Genomic DNA, 11,842 nt, shown 5'->3' with positions numbered 1-11,842 from the left:
GAGAGAGAGAGAAAACAGGGAATGACAGGCTAGTTAGCTTGACATCAGGCATCAAATTTAGAAAACCATAGGGTGATCAGATATACTCACAAGAGAAATTGCATTTTACAAATTTGTTAGAGGATGCAACTTTAAAGATTTAACTAGTAGGATGAATAAAATGGAAACCAGTAAACATAGTATATTTGAGTTTCCAAAAGGCATTTAATAACATGCCACACAAATATTATTACACAAGGTAAAGTCTTGTGCACTTAGGGTTACATATTAGCAAGAATAGAGGGTTGTTTAAAAGCCACGAAGCTGAGACTAGGGTTAGCTGGGGCATTTTCAAGTTAATAGACTGTGAGGAATTTTCCCAGAATTTAGCAAAGGCTGATGGTACATGGGAAAAGTGGTGTTGAGCCCGCTGACAGCAATGGCATACACCATATTGTATAGTGCAACATTGGACCAAAAATTTGAACCCATAAGATTCATCTGGGCAACATGAGTACAATTGATGACACCCTGCATCTGTGGAAAGCCACACAATTGTGCAGATCCCTTGACCCTTGCATCCCAGCTTGCATGATCCTAGATGAACATTTTGCATCCTTGCAAAGATTGGGTCCATCGACTCCTCGATGCAATTGTGTGTGGAGGCTTGCAAGATGCCTGTGGAACCCTGGAAGAAATCAGTCACATAACAGTTGAGTGGGGCTATAACTTGCAACACCATTGGCCGTGGATGGCCTCCAAGACCCCATAGTGCCAAATCTTGCAGGAGATGGCATATGTGAAAAATCAGCTCCCTTTTCAGATAGAATCTTTGGTGACACTATTCTTGATCATTTGCAGGAACATCAGGTGCCATCCGTACACCTGGGGTCCAGAAAGACATCTCCGAGCAACCGCCCTCTGAGGTATCTCTTCTGCCTGTGGAGCAGGCCTTGCCATCCCCTTCCTCCTTAGGGTTTACCTGTGCCTTTGGTGAGACCAGCACCACCATTGCTGTCTTCTCTCCTATCCATGAGCCATAGAACCAGAGAAACATGGAATCCCGACAGTGCTTTTTGGCCTATCAAGTTTGCACCTACTCTCGGAAAGAGCAACACATTTACCATGGCTAATCCCCTTAGCCTACATATCTTTGGGCATAAGTGGGTAATTTTGCATGGCTGATCCACCTAATCTGCACATCATTCAACACTAATGGGCAATTTAGCATGGCCAATCCACCTAACCTGTACATCTTTAGACTGTGGGAGAAAACCAGAGCGTCCGGAGGAAACCCATGCACACACAGGGAGAATATGCAAACTCCACACAAATTGTCACCCAAGGCTGGAATTGAACACACTGCACTGAGGCAGCAATGCTAACCATTGTGCCTCCATGCCACCATTTCAACAGGCCAGTTCAAAAGGCATGGTGGCTCTGAGGTTAGCACTGCTGCCTCATAGTGCCAGGGACTCAGGTTCGATTCCTGGCTTGGGTCACTTGTCTCTGTGGAGTCTGCATGTTCTCCCTGGGTCTGTGTGGGTTTCCTCCCACATTCCAAAAGAATATGCTGGTTAGGTGCATTGGCATGCTAAACTCTCCCTCACTGTACCCAAACAGGCGTCGGAGTGTAGCAACTAGGGAAGTTTCACAGGAACTTCATTGCAGTGTTAATGTAAGCCTACCTGTGACACTAATAAATAAACATTAAAATGAAACTTTAGTTCACTGTCCTCACAGCAATATGAAAGAGTGACTTGATTGTTGCCATTTGCCTCCTAGGGTTCACTGTTTGCCCAATCACAATTGGAAATTGCTTCTCCAGAGCCAGTGACTCATGTGCTGGCCATCACATTGATAATCTGTCTTTCAGTCACTCACTGAATAGACTCAACACCACACCACCCTTACCCCGTGCAACATGACCAAGTGGCCACAGCTTTGGCTACTGTACTGCATCCTGAGCTCTCATTTGTGCCATAAAAATTGCTCCAGGCTTCATTAAAGGCATTATTTGCAAACCAGTCTCTGGAGGTGTTGGCGGGGGGTGGTGGGTGTTTGCAGACACATGTCAAAATGCACCTCAGTACACATTGCACGGTTCAGAGCACTCTCTCAGGGAGTGCACCCTTGCCAATTGGATGTATTTACTTACCCAATTGGCCAATGGTGCAGGAAAACCAGAGCAGTCACTGTATCTGGAAGCTATTGTGCTAGGGCTTAACTGCTGAGTGGCAATGAGTAATGATTTAGTGAGTATAATTGGCTCAGCAGTCAAACTCCAGGCATATTAATTGAGTTGTAACTGAAAAATTTCAGCTGCAATGGAATGTTCATTACTAACTTGTCTTACCATTAGATTTGCTCTGGTCAGTAATCCATCTTCTGGCCTGGACTCTTCCTCCCCTTCTGGCCTGGATTCTCCCCCTTTTCTGGCCTGGGGTTTCCCCCCCTTCTGACTTGGATTCTCCCCCCTTTCTGGCCTGGAGTTTTCTCCCCTTCTGACCTGGAGTCGTATCCCCTTCTGGCCTGGAATCTACTCCACCTTCTGACCTGGAGTCGTATCCCCTTCTGGCCTGGAATCTACCCCTGCTTCTGGCCTGGAGTCTTCTCCCCTTCTGGCCTGCAGTCTTCCCCTGATGACTCTGAGTCATCCCCCCGTCACCCCAGATCCTGGCTGCTCAACACTGAGGCCTTTGCCCCTTTCCCCATGTCCTTGGCTGGTATGGCCATGTGCTTCCACAGTACCTCCGGGTCTGTGACTGGTGCCTCAGGTCCCTTCTGAATAAGCAGAGCTGCTCCACAAGCACAACCCTCAACTCTGAACCCCCCAGAGGTATGCTCACCAGGTGCATGCCTTTTAAAAGCAATCATGATTCGCCCTGCCATGACATCACACCGCTGGGTGGATTGTGGTGGGGCAAGGGAGGTTGGGGAGGGGATGGAGTTATGATTCCTGAATGGAAAAGATGTTGCTGTTGTTGCATGGGGGGAGAAGGGATGACCACGGGAAGCTTTCCAACTTACATAAAGCACGATTTGGCCTTCTCATGAGATTCATGACAATCCATATTAATATCTCAGAAAAGAGGCTGAAAATAATGTATTCAAATTTCCTGACAATACAAAGCTCACAGGAGTGGAAACTGTGAGAAGGTTGGCTGCAGAGATATAAATGGAGATGGCATGTGGACTATAGTGTGGGGAAGTGTGAGATTGTTCACTTCAGTAGTAAGAATAGAAAATGAGAATATTTTTTAAATGGCTTGTGAAGAAGTATTCTCAGATTAACAAAGAAAGTCTGGTAGTAATCTATTCAGTGAAAAAGTTTCATCAATATATATATGGTAGACATTTCACCAGAGTATCAGATCACAAGTCGCTAGTGGGTTTACTCCAAGAGGGTAAACCAGTGCTACCAATTGCCTCTGTAAGGGTGAAGAGATGGGCTCTATTGCTATCTGCATACTTCTATTCTTTCCAGCATAGGCCAAGAATGTGAATATTAAATGCTGACACACTCAGCCGCTTCCCACTGCTGCAGACAGTTCCTTCACCACATGTACCACGATAGTGTTGACACTGCACTTGATAGAGACTTTGCTGGCCTCAGCTATTCATTTAAACACTTGGATCAAAAGGGACACAGTGTTGTCAAAGTGAAGAGAATGGTGATGCAAGGATGATGATAAGATAAATTAGAGCAAATTAGACATTACCAGCAGTGTAAGATGGAAATAACATCTGAGGGTGGCACGTTATCTCATTGAGACGTATAAGATGATGAATGGGATGGATAGGATAGAGGTGGAGAGACTCTTCCCGCTCAAAAAAGACAGTAGGACTAGGGGGCACAGCCTCAAGATAAAGGGGAGGCGGTTTAGAACGGAGTTGAGGAGGAACTTCTTCACTCAAAGGGTGGTGAATCTCTGGAATTCTCTGCCCGTTGAAGTGGTGGAGGCTGCCTCGCTAAATATTTTTAAGAAGCGGGTTGATGGGTTCTTGATAAGAGAGGGGATTAAGGGTTATGGAGAGAGGGCGGGAAAGTGGAACTGAGCCACAACAGATCAGCCATGATCTTATTGAATGGCGGGGCAGGCTCGAAGGGCTAGATGGCCTACTCCTGCTCCTATTTCTTATGTTCTTATGTTCTTATGTTATTGTGCAGGGGACTCGTGTTATAATACTACCACAGGGACAATGGCTTTTATTACAGGAATCGCACAACTTACATCCCAGGCAAAATAGGATGAAAGCACTTGCCAGATTTTATGTTTGATGGCCAGGCATCGATAAAGAAATCGAATGACTGGTTAGCCAGTGCCCAAGTTGTGAAGCCCAGCAGTCATTGCTGTCATTGGCAAATACGTATCCATGGGAGTGGCCAGATTGGCCATGGTCAAAACTGCATATAGACTTTGCAGGACTGTTTAGGGGACATTTGTTCCTCATCCTGGTTGATGCTTATTCAAAATAGTTGGATGTGCAATTAATGAAGTTTACAACGGCTAAAGCTGCTATCAATATGTTGAGGCAGATTTTTGCCATTTATGGCATTCCAAAGGTCTTAGTGTCAGAGAATGGCGCAGCATTCACAGCAGAGTTGTTTCAAAGATTTGTTAAGTCAAGCTAGGAAATCAGGAAACACAAAGGGACTTGCAACTCAAGATTCTCTGAAGGTTAATGTGTAGGTTCAGTTGGCAGTTAGGAAGGCAAATGCAATGTTAGCGTTCATGCCAAGAAGACTAGAATGCAAGAGCAGAGATGTACCTCCAAGACTGTAAATGGCTTTAGTCAGACCCCATTTGGAGTATTGTGAGCAGTTTTGGGCCTCATATCTGAGGAAGGATGTGCTGGCCTTGGAAAGGATCCAGAGGAGATTCACAAAAATGATCCCTGGAATAAAGAGTTTGTCGTATGAGGAATGGTTGAGGACTCTGGGTCTATACTTATAGGAGTTTAGAAGGAAGAAGGGGATGTTATTGAAACTTACAGGATACTGTGAGGCCTGGATAGAGTGAATGTGGAGAGGATGTTTCCACTAGTAGGTAAAACTAGAACCAGGGGGCATAACCTCAGGCTAAAGGAACGATCCTTTAAAACAGAGATGAGGAGGAATTTATTCAGCTAGAGAGTGATGAATCTGTGGAACTCTTTGCCGCAGAAGGCTGCGGAGGCCAGGTCATTGAATGTTTTTAAGAAAGAGATAGATAGGTTCTTGATTAGTAAGGGATCAGGGTTATGGGGAAAAGGCAGGAAAGTAGGGATGAGAAAAATATCAGCCATAATTGAATGGCGGAACAGACTCGATGAGCCAATTGGCTTAATTCTGCTCCTATGTCTTATGGTCTTATGATCTTATGATACAAGGGGATCAACAGGTCTGTCCTGCAGTGGACTCATGTTCACCAATTACTGATTCAGGGATCCCAGTTGTAAATGTGGAGTTGAGGCAACCTATGGTTCCCAAGGTCAAGGAAGTAGTAGCTATTACGGAGAATGTCAACTCCAGATTGATGAGTTTATCGTTTGCATCTGCCCACCTGGATTCTTTATTCACTGAAGCAGCACCGAGTTGAGATGTTCCTCTAGAGACTGGAAGTCTCCAAACCGACTGACATTATGATGAGTTTTCCCCTGGGGGTGTCCCTGATGTGTCATTGTGTTATGTATGCCTATGTTTACTGATAGACTTTTGTATCCTTTTCCCAACAGAGGAAGGTGGAAGAAAGAATGTCCAGGGTGTGTGGGGTCCTTGATTATGCTGGTTGCTTTTCCGAGGCAGCAAGAAGTGTAGATAGTATCAATGGGTGGGAGGCTGGCTTACGTGATGGACTAAACTTCATTCATGACCCTTTGTAGTTTATTGCGGTCCTTTTGATTCATTCATAAGCAGACTCAGGAATTAGGAGTGGAAGGAATACAATAACGTGGCCCCTCTAAGGCGACACCCTTTGAGAGCCACATGATCAGGCCGGACCCCATGGAGAGGCCGTGCAAGACAACACTGGTGCCTCACAAGGCTGTCTCCTCAGCCCTTTACTATACTCCTTATACACCTCTGCCTGTGTGGCCAAATTCACTTCCAACTCAATTTTCAAGTTTGTTAATGACACCACCATAGTGGGTTGCATCTCAAACAACAACAAGACACAGTACAGCAAAGCGAATCTGGTGAACTGGTATGATGACAATAATCTCTCCCTCAATGTCAACAAAATGAAGGAGATAATGATCAACTTCAGGAAACATAGTGGAGGACATGCACCTGTCTACATCAATAGGGACAAAGTAGAAATGATCGAGAACTTCAAGTTCTTAGGTGCCCAGATCACCAACAACCTGTCCTAGTCCTTCCATACTGACACTATAGTTAGGAAAGCCCATCAATGCCTCTACTTTCTCAGGAGACAAGGAAATTTTGCATGTCCACTACAATTCTTACCAACTTTTACAGATGCACCATAGAAAGCATTCTTTCTGGTTGCATCACAGCCTGGTATGGCTGTTGCTCTGCCCAAGACCGCAATAAACTACAAAGGGTCATGAATGAAGCCCAGTCCATTGTATACCAAAACATGTGACAGTAATAAATCAAATCAAATCCCAGGGAGGAACCTCAGTCGGAGCCAAAGAGGAGAAGAGAGTAGACTTGTATTGCAATTTTGTCAGACCCTTATCTTGTATTTATATCTATGTGTGTATATACAGATCATAGAATTCTACAGCACAGAAGTCCAAAGATGTATGGGTTAGGTTGATTGGCCATGCTAAGAAATTGCCCCTTAGTGTCCAGGGATGCATAGATTAGAGGGATTAGTGGGTATAATATGTAGGGATATGGAGGTAGGGCCTGGGTGGGATTGTGTTCGGTGCATACTCAATGGGCCGAAGGGCCTCCTTCTGCACTGTAGGGTTCTATGAGGTTCTATGAGAAGAAGGCAATCCGGCCCATCAAGTCTGCGCCGACCACGAACCCACTCAGCGCTATCCCTATAATCCCATGCATTTATCCTAACTAGTCCACTTGATCCTAAGGAGCAATTTATCATGGCCAATCCATCTAACCTATACATCTTAAGATAGTGGGAGGAAACCGGAGCACCTGGAGGAACCCACGCAAACACGGGGAGAATGTGCAAACTCCACACAGACAATGACCCAAGGCAGGAATTGAACTTGGGTCCCTGGTGCTGTGAGGCAGCAGTGCTAATCACTGCGCTGCCGTGCCATCCAGTTATAGTTAATATAATTAATAGACCAATTTGAAGTCACAATAAATCACTTTTGAAGTTACTACAATAACAATCTGCTGACATAGTAACGAGCAATACCACTATTTACTTCTTTCACAATATTTTTCTTTAGAATGAGAAGAATGGAGCGCTAAATGCATAATTGTTCTCTTTTCCAACTGACAGCCACATTCTAACTTTCAGGAGCCAGTGGGAGGGCTGGTCACTGGTTGGCTTTTAAAATAGCGCCACCTACTGCTGAAAGGGAAGAACTAAATTTTTTAAAAATATTAGATATTCAAGGAAGAGACTTGGTCCTCATTTTAACAGTTAATATGATGTATAGGATAATGCCAATGTTTATTTTTAGTTACTAGGCCATCTTTCATGGTGCTGATGGGAGTCATACGTTTGCTGTTTTGGAATGTCTCACGTGATTAATTATCTATTTTCATATTGGTCTTACCTGGTTGGTAGATCATTTCTATTTTGATATACACAAACTTCAACAAAAAGCTTTGAGCCCGCACAAGGATAACATTTGCAAATGTTTACCAGCCCTCAAATTGGGAGTCTTCACATACTGATTCTCAAATTGTCTCTAATTTCCAGGAACCACTTATCAACAAGCGGTTCAATTTGATCAAGAAAAGAAAGTCATGACCACAGAAAGTTTATTTATTATTCATAAGTAGGCTTACATTAACACTATAATGAAGTTACTAGGAAAATCCCCCATTTGCCAGAATCTGGTGCCTTTTTCAGTAGGAGATTCAAGTGTGAACTCCCACTGAAAAAATAATCGTGATTCACACCAGTTTTCCCGCAAATTCAACACTTAGAACTTTTTTAGAAGATTCGCCCCCTTGGTTTCCAATTTTTACCCTTTACATGTTCCATCTCCAATTCTTCCTTTCCCTTCCTTGACTTGTCTGTCTCAGTTGCTGGAGATAATCTATGGACAAAAATTCACCATCAACCCAAAGGTACATTGACTGTACTTTGTTTCAGTTCACTTCTTGTGAGGGCTTTATTCCAATCTCCCAGCTTCTCGGAATCCAATGTATCTGTTCTGAGAATCCCACTCTCTATATCGATGTTTTCTACATGCATTCCTTTTCATCAGTCGAAGATTCCCTCTACTATATCCATTCCATTTCCTGCACTTCTACTCTCACTTCTTCCATTTCCTTCCAGAACCATAATGGACATCCCCTTGACCTCTCCTCCCACCTCACCAGACTCCACATTGACCAGATCATCCTCTGCCATTCCTTCCATCTATAACATGATGCCTCAACCAAACAAATCTTAACTACCCTTCTTTTCAGCATTCCAAAGGGATCTTTCCCTCTTTCAAAAAACACATTGGTTCAATTTTCCATCACTCCCAAATTCTTTTCCTTTTCATATCAACCTTCCATGCAAGAGCTGGTGCTGCAATGCCTATTCTTCTATCTGCTTTCCATGTCCCAAACAGTCTCTCCATGTGAAATAGAAATTTAATCGTACTTTTTAAATTTAAAATGAAGCATTTAGTTCTCATAGTGAGATTTCCTCTATATTGGTGAGACCAAATGCAGACCACTTCATGGGATATTCACACCACAAATGTGAAGTTTCAAGTAGCCTGTCGTTTTAATTCTCCACCATGTTCCTTCTCTGTGCTCGTTGCCCTTGGCCCCTTTGTGGTTTTAATGAAGTTCAATGTAACAATGAAAGAACCAGAATCTTATTCTTCAATTAGCCGCTATGCAACACTCCACACTCAACACTGAGTTCAACAATTTCAGATTAGAATATCTGTCCCCATTTTTCATGTGGCAGAAGTTGACGAAGATTCTGCTGCTCCTATTTGTGTCTCCTTAAATAGAATAGAATCCCTACATTGCAGGGGAGGCCTTTTCACCCATCCAGTCTACACCTACTGTCCTACTTCCTACCCAAGCCTTACCCCTGTAACTCCACGTATTTACCCCACTAATCCCCCTAACCTGCATATCGTTAGTGGGAAGGGGCAATTTAGCATGGCCAATCAATCTAATCTGCATGTCATTGGAATGAAACCCAGGTCTCTAGAAATGGAACTATGAGGCAGTAGTGCTAACCACTATGCCATCATGCTGCCCTAGAAAAGTACTTGCTGATGATGGAAGTTTGAGATACAAAATTCCGGGAATACTTAGCAGGCAGTAGCTGCATAAAGAAAACTTCAACAACATTTCATCAGAACTCAAAAAGATTAGAAATGCAACAGGTTTTAGGCAAATACAGAAACAAAGGAAGATGCACAAGGGGAAGAGGAAAAGGCAGGGTCTGTGGTAGGGTGGAATGGAGGAAGGATTGAATAACAAATAGGGTGATGGTGCAAGGCAAAAAGAGATGGTACTGCAAGTGGTGAAGATACAAAAGATGAATCTAGAAGAGTGTTGCCTCACAGTGCCAGGGGTCTGGCTTCAATTCCAGCCTCAGGTGACCATCTGAAGTTTGCATGTTCCCCTTGTGTCTGCATGGGTTTCCTATGGGTGCTCCGGTTTCCTCCCACATTCTGAAAAGCGTGCTGGTTAGGTGGACTGACCCGAACAGGCGAGGACTGTGGCGACAAGGGGAATTTCACAGTAACTTCATTGCAGTGTTAATGTAAGCCTTACTTGTGACTAATAAATAAACTTTAGCCAGATAGTGATAAAGCTCCCTCTCACACTGCATCAATGTTCCCTTAACTGTCTGAGAAGCCCCATAACAGCAGAGAACCCATTGGCCTGGATGCTTCAATATCTTTTTACTGTTCACTGGCTGCCATTTCCATTTTCACAACAAACGTGCTTGCAGTTTACACAAAATGCAAAGTGCAAAGGGACTCTATAGTGAGGGGGTCGGACGGGAGTCGCGGATGGTGGTTTGCCTCCCTGGTGCTGGGATCCGGGACATCTCTGGACGAGTCCCAGACATCCTGAAAGGAGAGGGAGAGGAGCCAGAGGTCATGGTATATATAAGTACCGCTGACATAGGCAGGAAGAGAGAAGGGGTCATGAAAAGAGATTATAAGGAATTAGGTAGACAGCTGAGAAAGAGAAACGCGAAGGTAGTAATCTCGAGATTGCTGACTGTGCCGCGGGAGAGTGAGAGCAGGAATGGAATGAGGTGGAGAATGAATGCGTGGCTGAGGGACTGGAGTAGGGGGCAGGAATTCAGGTCCTGGATCATTGGGGCCTCTTTAGGGGCAGGGGTGACCTGTACAATAAAGACGGGTGGCACTTGAATCCCAGGGGGACCCATAACCTGGCAGGAAGGTTGGCTAAGGTTACTGGGGGTACTTTTAACTAGAAAGGTTGGGGGGAAGGAATCGAGGTGAGGTGACTGAGAGCAAGGAGGTTAGCTCCCAAGTAGAGAAGGACTGTAGACAGTGTGAGAGGGAGGATAGACGAGTGATGGAGAAGGGAAGCGCCCAGACCGAAAGTCTGAGGTGTGTCTATTTTAACGCCAGGAGTGTAGTGAATAAAGTGGATGAGCTTAGGGCATGGATCACTGCTTGGGAATGTGATGTGGTGGCCATTACAGAGACTTGGATGTCTCAGGGACAGGACTGGGTACTTCAGGTGCCAGGATTCACATGTTTCAGGGAGGACAGGGAGGGAGGCAAAAGAGGTGGCGGAGTGGCACTGTTGATCAGGGACAGTGTCATGGATGCAGAGAAGGTGGACGCCATGGAGGGACTATCTACGGAGTCTCTGTGGGTGGAAGTTAGGATCAGCAAGGAGTCCATAACTTTGCTGGGTGTTTTCTATAGGCCGCCCAATAGTCACAGGGAAGTTGAGGTGCAGATAAGGAAACAGATCCTAGAGAGATGTAGTAATAACAGAGTTGTTGTGATGGTAGACTTTAATTTCCCAAACATCGACTGGAATATCCCTAGGGTAAGGGGTTTGGATGGGGAGGAGTTTGTTAGGTGTGTTCAGGAGGGGTTCCTGACACAGCACGTGAATAAGCCTACGAGAGGAAAGGCTGTACTTGACCTGGTGCTGGCTAATGAACCTGGACAGGTGTCAGATCTCTTGGTGGGAGAGCATCTTGGGGATAGCGATCATAATTCTATCTCCTTCACGATAGCATCGGAAAGAGATAGGATCAGGCAGGCTAGGAAGGTGTTTCTCTGGAGGAAGGGGAAATATGAAGCCATCAGGCAGATAATTGGACGAGTAAACTGGAAGGAGGTGTTCTTGGGGAAAAGTACTGAAGGAAGGTGGCGGATTTTTAAGGAATGTTTGTCTGGAACCCTGCATGACAACATTCCGATGAGACAGGGAGGTTTTGGTAGGTCACGGGAACTGTGGTGCACGAAGGTTGTGTGGTGAACCTAGTCAGAAAAAGAAAGGCATACAGAAGGTTTAGAGAGCTAGGAGATGTTAAGGATCTAGAGGAGAATAAGGCTTGTAGAAAGGAGCTTAAAAAATAAATTAGAAGAACCAGAAGGGGTCATGAGAAGGCCTTGGCAGGTAAGATGAGTACACCTGCAGGAAGTGCATCCAATTCCAGCTCCTTGAGGACCGCGTTAGGGACCTGGAGCTGGAACTAGAGGAACTAAGGATCATTTGGGAAGCAGAGACAGCTATTGATAAAAGCTA

The sequence above is a fragment of the Carcharhinus amblyrhynchos genome, chromosome 10, assembly GCF_965287045.1.
Source record: "Carcharhinus amblyrhynchos chromosome 10, sCarAmb.v2.hapA, whole genome shotgun sequence".
NCBI classification, from domain to species: domain Eukaryota; kingdom Metazoa; phylum Chordata; class Chondrichthyes; order Carcharhiniformes; family Carcharhinidae; genus Carcharhinus; species Carcharhinus amblyrhynchos.
The sequence above is the reverse complement of the archived record's forward strand: the minus strand, read 5'-3'. Positions refer to the sequence as shown.